Source organism: Triticum dicoccoides, chromosome 7A, assembly GCF_002162155.2.
Source record: "Triticum dicoccoides isolate Atlit2015 ecotype Zavitan chromosome 7A, WEW_v2.0, whole genome shotgun sequence".
NCBI classification, from domain to species: Eukaryota; Viridiplantae; Streptophyta; class Magnoliopsida; order Poales; family Poaceae; genus Triticum; species Triticum dicoccoides.
The window spans coordinates 710,510,110-710,518,070 of NC_041392.1; the positions used below are offsets into that span (position 1 = coordinate 710,510,110).

Sequence of the window (7,961 nt, forward strand, 5' to 3'; positions counted from 1 at the left end):
ATCAACAGGGGGACCTGAACTGGACTAACCTACAGATCCTCTGATTGACGCAGTTTATTCTCTCATTACTGGTGGATGCCTCAAGCACACAGTAGATAGACTTGATGTAGATGAACGCAATGTCTTCCATTTTGCAAGCGAGCGGTAGCCATGAAACAGAAGTAAAAGAAAAAGAAAAAGAGTACGAGGATCGTGTATTAGCAATTATTATGTGTACACCCTGTTTTCTAGTTATTTCTTCGTTGTGACTGAGTTTTGTACTAGGATGGTAGATGGCACCCAATTATGAGTCATGAATATGTTGGTTGTCGTTACCAATACACCCAGTTTCTTTCCCTGTTCTTTTTTCAGTTCAGGTTTGTTTGTTATACTGCCAGGTGCCCAGGTAGTATATGGACTCCTGGAGCATGAACGTACCAATTCTTCATGACTCGGTTTCCTTAGGTTGATGTGCCTCTGTCTCTGTCTGGCTATGTATTCCAACCTGTGTGGCAGTATTACCAATGAGATACCACACGAGCGCCTATAATTTGTCTGTTTTATAGCTCGCAAGATTTTTGAATATGTGTACAAGTTGGACCCGAGTTTCTTCTCTGGTGTCTAAACTTTTGTCGTCTTCTTTCTTCAGATTCAGTGGAGTCGCCATGAGACCAGCTTTCAAAGTTCAAAGTGGTCGCTGTTTCGATACAGATGTGATCACCTTTCTGACAAGATGGCGCGTGACTTGATGATCGACAGAATTTCACTTGGCAGTGGTGAGAAGCCTATGGCGTTCTTGCTTTTAAACATTTTTTATAAGTTAGAAAAGCAAATACTTAACGCCTCGGACTCCGGCAAGGCAATGTTGCATCATTCCTCCCAAGACGAAAGGACTTATATCAATCGTGTTTGCAGGCCTAAGCGGACACATCAAAACTTGTGTCTGCCCAAAACCAGAGCGTGTGCAGAACAGAGAACAGGCCGCTGTGTGAGAGCACTTTCCCTGAATGCCGAACCAGTAGGAAAAAAAATGCAGTCACTGTACATTGCAAACACTGAAGCCTTTTAGCATTCCACCACTGAAAATGAATGGACGCCTCAATGTCAGGAGCAGGTCCCCCGGTTAGCTTCGCCCGATCTGGTAACCTCATACCATACTGTGCTTATGTAGCCCTCGATTCCTAGCAACCAATTCGGATACTTTGGTGAAACATGTTACAAACAACGACAGAAAGGAACGAATTCAGTGATAATCATTGCAAAGTGTTACAAATCATATATAGCTAGGAATCAAACAGTTTGGGGTTCATCATGCATTGGACAGTGTTACAAATCATTTATAGTAAGCAAATCAATCCGGTGTTCCATCGTGTTTCACGTTATTACATCCATACCGAAAAATGCTTTCGCCCCGCTTTATATATAAAGCACGATCATAACAACCCGGTACAAACGCACGCCACCACAACACATGCACACACCCAAGGCATGATACATAGGCGCTGAGCGTGGCAACACCACCCCTAGCACTACCACCGCGAAGAGATGAAGCCGCATATGACGAACCGTGGGCTCCAAGGCGGCGCCTTCAGTAAGGATACGACACCGGAGCGCCGCCACCGCCCAATCCGAGGATCAAAGTTTCCCCCGGAGCCGCACGACACGCAATGAGAGCCGCGACGACGCCTTCAAGAAGGGAACGCGCTTCGCCGCCGCCGATCCATCCGAAGATAGAACAGGTTTTCACCCCGGCCAAAACTCACCGCCACCGAACGCCACACCCCGGCGACCATGCCGCCCACACGGCCATGGCCACCGGGCAGCACCAAGCCACGGCCTCCGCCCGACAGTACCGCGCAACCACCACCAGGGCCGCCACCCCGGCATCCAAGACCTTGACACCACCTCACCCGAGACCTGCCGGTATCCCAACCAGACGAGCGGAAAGGTCCCACCTTTCGCACCCCTGGGCGACCCCCAGTGCCGAGACCCAATAGGCTGGCCACCTGGCCTCCATCGACCCGTCCTGCAGCACCGGGCAGGAGGCGAGCTCAGTCCTGCAACACCGTGCGCGAGCCAAGGTCAGTCCTGCTGCACCGCGTGCGAGACGAGCTTAGTCCTGCGGCACTGCGCGAGACGAGCTCGGACCTGCGCGCCGGGCGTGAGACGAGCGATGGACCGCAGCTGGGAGAAGGACAGTCCTTCGACGAACATAGCGACCGGACAACGAGGAGGGGGGCCAAAGGCCGATACAAGCCGCCAACAGACAAACCGACGCCAGGACGTGCCAGCCGTTGCCGAGGCCGACCTGCCAAACCACTGTGGAGCCATCCACGGCATCCATATACAGTCAACAACTCATAAATCCACATATTGTAGACAACTTACAAATACACTGTTCGTAACTGCATGGAGACATGCATTTTTCAGTGCCCATGGTTTATGAGAGTATGAGCGCAGCACCACTTCACTTCGCAATCACGCAAGACTCGACAAACCAAAGTAGAGAAAACCCAACGAAGAGGCTATGCAGTAAGAGAGCCTGTATATTTAGCAAGAGTTTGACTGCTTCGACTTTGGCTTCACCTCCCGTCCTCAACCAAAGGGCACGCGGTTGACAGTCAGCAGCTGAATCAGAAAAATACCAGGAACCTTAACGGCTAATAGTTGCAGTAACATTTATTGAACACATAAAATGGAAAATGAAGACATCAAATTTAATTGTTTTCTTTAGAATGTGCTCAATCTTCTGCCAGTTTAAATCAGAAAAATACCAGGAATCTAACTGCATACCTTCTGCATGGACCTTTCAACTATCGAATTCAATTGTTTTCTTTAGAACGTGCTCAATCTTCTGCCAGTTTGGATGACCAGTCGTTACACAAGATTGTGTGAACTCGTCGCTGCAGTACATGACTGTAATCTCCTCAAGAGACTTGGGCAGTGTTGGAAGCGACCGCATATTCTTGCACGACTGTATAATCAGCGTCTTGAGTGCTGTGAGGTGTTCCATATTGCCTGGTAAGGCATTCAAGCTGCAGCAGTCCACAACGATAAACCTCTCAAGAGACTTGGGCAGTGTTGGAAGCAACTGTATATTCTTGCAGATAGTGATACTCAGTTTCTTGAGTGCTGTGAGGTGTTCCATATTGCTTGGCAAGGCATCCAAGCTGCAGCCTAAGACGATAAACTCCTCAAGAGACTTGGGCAGTGTTGGAAGCGACCGCATGTTCTCGCATGACTGTATATCCAGTCTCCTGAGTGATGTGATGTGCTCAATATTGCCTGGCAAGGCATTGAAGCTGCAGCGCACGACTTTAAACTCGTCAAGAGACTTGGGCAGTGTTGGGGGCGACCGCATATTCTTGCAATTCCAGATCACAAATTTCTTGAGCGATGTGAGGTGCTCCATATTTCCTCGTAAGGCATTTCTGCTACAGTTCATGATGTTAAACTCCTCAAGAGACTTGGGCAGTGTTAGAAGCTCCCGTATATTCTTGCATGACTTTATATCCAGTCTCTTGAGTGCTGTGAGGTGCTCCATATTGCCTGGTAAGGCATCCCAGCTGCAGCTAGAAACATGTAGAGAACGAAGATGAATGAAAGCCCCAAGGTCAGGAGCAGGTCCTAGCTGGTTCCATCCACTGAATATAAGTTCTTGCAGGTTCTTTGGGCCGCCATTATGGTTACCCATCATCCAGTTCGGTAACCTTATACCGTGGTACCCGGAGATATCTAGTCTTTCAAGATACTTCGATGGACAAAGACCCTCAAGAACCTCTGCTTGAACTTCTGGACTGCAGCTCTCATTATCCCATTGAAGTATCAGTTCTGTGAGTTTTTCCTTATTAGCAAGATTGACTTTAACAGCCTCCTCCTTGCTCTCAACATTCTCAAGACCACAAATCAACAGCGTGCCTTGAAGCTTGTTTAGGTGCTTCAGCTGATGTGGCTCATACCCCCGTGCCCTCCTTATTCTGAAGAATGGTAGCGTTTGGAGCCATATCAAACTGCCAACGTTTGGAAATTCCTGATCTGCCCTGCTGATTACATGGCGCAAGTTAACTAGGTTCACCATATCTTCACCACTAGAAGACGCCAAACTACCACAAAAACCAAAATCTATCACCTGCATGTGGTAAAGCTTGGTAAAGGTGCCTGGTATAGTTAGCTTGACACGTGCATACACCGAGAAAGCAAAATAACGCAGATGCTTCAAATCACCAATAGAATCTGGGAATGAGAATTTGTGTTTATAAGGCATGACACATAATTTCAGTACCCTCAATTTCTTCAGCCTCGTGAACATAGCAAACATACTCTTGAAGGCTTTGTGCTCGTCTGATTTGACAAATATCATGCCATCAATGATGAGAGTGCGCAAATTTTGCAACCCATATATCTTCTCGGTAAGCATCTCTATATTACAAGTCCCAGCAAAAAGATAGCGGACACCCGACGGAACTTCTCCTGTGAAGCCATTCTCTATCCTGAAGCAATCTCTTCCGGCAACCTCCTCTGCTAAATCACACAGCAGATCATGAATTGTAAAATAATCAACATCATGTCCATGTACCCGTTCTTTCCCTCCTAATTGCAGAAATGAGTCCGACAACAGTTCATCAAAATAATTCTTGGCAACATCTTCCATTTCCTCTTCAGGCTTACTAATCTTTATAAACCCTTCGGCCACCCACAACTTAACTAACTCATCACACTTCAAACGATATCGCCTGGGGAAAATTCTGCAGTAAGCGAAGCATCGCCTGACCTACTCATCAAGACACTGGTAACTCCACCATAGAGCTCCCATCATGTCATTCATAAGGTCCCAATCTTTCTGGCTTCTCCAAAACTCAACAGTTTGTGTTTCACGAAGCCGTGAACCCACTGTTCTGGCTGCTAGAGGTGAGCCCTTCAGCTTTTTTGCAATGTCCTCTCCAATCAATTCAAGTATTCTTTTATCATGGTCACTTACCCTTGCATCCCTAAGTGCATAATGCATGAACATTTCAAGAAACACTTCATCATCCAAGTCAGATATTGGAATACATCTCTCTTTTACAGCACCCAGAGATACTAGTGCAGCTTCAGTTCGACTTGTCACCAAGATTCTGCTTCCTTCCTTTCCAACATTCAGAGGAGAAATTAACTTTTGTAGCTCTTCACGGTCTCCCGAATTCCTACTGTTGTACCAGACATCATCTAGTACCAGTAAAATCTGTTTCCCACGCAGTTCATCCTCCAGTTTTTACTTCAGGACGTTAGGACTATTGAATTTATCGCATGCTTTCCCTGTAGCCCCCTCAAACATCTCCCTAAAAATGGAATCCAAATCAAATTTCTGAGAAACATGAATCCATATGACAATATTGAAATGGCCCTCCTTTTTCTCTTGCCTACGCTTTTTCTCGTGATCATAGACATACTGTGCAAGTGTTGATTTCCCTGACCCAGCCATGCCATGGATGCCGATTACAGAATAGCATGTATCACTGACAGTATTTGCTTGACAATGGTCTTCCTTCTCATGAAGCATTGCGATTATCTTGTCACGATCGTTATCCCGACCAATTACTCCTATCGGAGGAGCTGCAGTAGTGACTGCACGGCGTGAATTGGTAGCAACAGCTTGCCTCCCATCATCATCACGCCCACCTGGCAAGTTCAGTTGTTTCAAAACTTCACATGCATCATTTATAGCACTTTCTATCTTCTCTAGGCTCTTCTTCAATTCCACTTTTGACATACCACTCTCCTGGAAAAATCAAATAGCACTTGTTAGCACATGAATGCAGCAACTCGAAATTAGAGGCATGTATCATGCCTCATAGTTTTTGTCTTATCACTTTTCGTACCTTTTCTGGTTATTTTCAATGCCGATTAAAATTCTACTTGAACACCAACTCCTAATAATATCATAAAGGGAAAAGCACTTCTAACCAGAGTAGCACAAGCCCACACATGACATGAAAACTAACTCAAACTAGTACTACTCGGACTGGACATATCTAACTGATTTTTGCAAACCCTGGTGTTGCTTCTCATGCTCCTCTAGATTGGGCTTGGGAAGAGGAAAGAAAAATTTAGTAAAAGAAGGAACAAGTGGTCATGTTAACGGTGGTGCTACTCTACGCTGTCGTATGAAGGAGAGTTTTTACTTTTTAGAATGGAGAGAGACCCCCAGGCTCTGTGAGTGACACAAATCGTGCATCATGATGCATGAAGAAGAGTGCACCGAGAGGCATTGTTGTCCCGTCGGAAAAGGACCAAACACCAAAAGTTATGCTGTCAGGTCTACACAGGAAAAAGAGGAACTTGTGGAAGACGGTGCTAGCTAGAGTGTTGGATTATTCCTAATAATGGGCTAATTACTCTTAAGAAAATACTATATAAACTCTTGATTTATTTGGCTCCAAAGAAAGTAATCCTATTTTTTCCTAACAACCTGTGTCGTATCTCTTAACTGCATTTCATGATCTTAACATCTAGTCTAGATAATTGTGGCAAACAAGTGAGAGTGCATTCCGATTTGGCAGCTATAGTCATATATCTAAGAGCCATAAATCAGAACACATCCAAGCATGAGAGCAGGGGAATACCTTATCTTTTAGGAGGGATCTCGGCATGGCAGACCGAAGATTCTTCATCAATAAATCCCTCTTACGTGGAAGGATGCTGCCTTCTGACTTGGCATCTTGGATCTGCTTCTTGAGACGCTGATACTCAACATCATCCAAGATGTCTTCGGCTTCGTAGAGAACAGACCTAAGCTTATCTAACAGTGGCTCCAAACGTGCCCTGTAAGTGTTCCCGTCGACTACTTCCATCACCCGCTGTGGATGCAAAACTTGCATATCAATTATCTTCAGCTTCTCCGCTGCGTTGAAGTCCAGGAGCGCGAAACCTTTGTTGAGGAGCCTGGGAATGATGGGTGAGGCGAGCCAACCTACAGCGGTTATGCCCCATCCTACAGCAGCACTAAAGCTAACTGGATCTGCCATTGGAAGCGTTGGGGAAAGAAGGGTAGCTAGGCTGCAGGGTCTATAGGCACATACACTCTGCAGCTGCCGGGTGAACGCCGCCGGCGAGGTGAGGGTGAGGGGGAGGTGAGCGGCGGCTGGCGGCTTGGAGCTCTCTGGTCTACTCTCCAGATCTGGTCTGAGGCTACGGCAGTGTGGGGAAAGACAGAGGACGCGGGATGGATGCCATTTTCTATACGGCGGTGGACGACTAGCCGGCGAAACACGGTTGTTGGGTCGTCGTCACGTGAAGACAAAAGATCAGGTCGGCCACAGTTCCTACTTTTTTTTTTTGCAGGGGCAATGGTTCCTACTTTGCTCCTTAATTAGTCCTGACCATATGATTTGATTAATGTATCGTCTTGCTCTGCAGAATGAGCCCAATAAACTAGCTGTGTAAGCACGATGTCAAAAAAGAATTAGCCGTTAAGCATGGATGTGGTATTCATAGTTTAGAAAAATGCTAGATGTACAGGCTTTTACAGGCTCATTCCAAACTTTTTAAACACATCCCCTGATTTCAATGGGGGTGGGCCCGTGTCTTTACTAATGACCAATTAAAAACTGCCACAACACCCTGTAATCCCCTTGTCCCTGTAACACCCTGTACGTGTAGCAAAGCTCCTTAATTTACATGCACTTTTTAGTTTTTCTGTTTACCTGTCCATAGCTTACAACACGGAGCATGATAGAAGTGGACCTTTTGCAACGTGCTCCTCCCAGCCCGAACCCGCGCTCCTCCCAGCCCGTGCCGCTGGCCGCTCCGGCCGCGGCGGCCACCAGCCCCCGCTACGGCCCGATGGGCGGTAGCGCCACCCCTCCCGCCATCCACCACCCTAGCCCAGGATCCCCGACGCAACCTTTGGAGCTAGTTGACTGGGACTCTTCGGTGGATGGTGAGGTCAGATCGAGATCTGGATCCCCTCCCCCAAGGCCGCGTGGTTTGTCGATCCCCGACCC

General features: G+C 47.0%; 1 pseudogene; it reads right to left on the bottom strand.

The window, feature by feature from the left end:
• Positions 1–2,181: 2,181 nt before the first annotated feature.
• On the bottom strand, positions 2,182–7,174 carry LOC119332192 (annotated as a pseudogene).
• Positions 7,175–7,961: the final 787 nt, after the last annotated feature.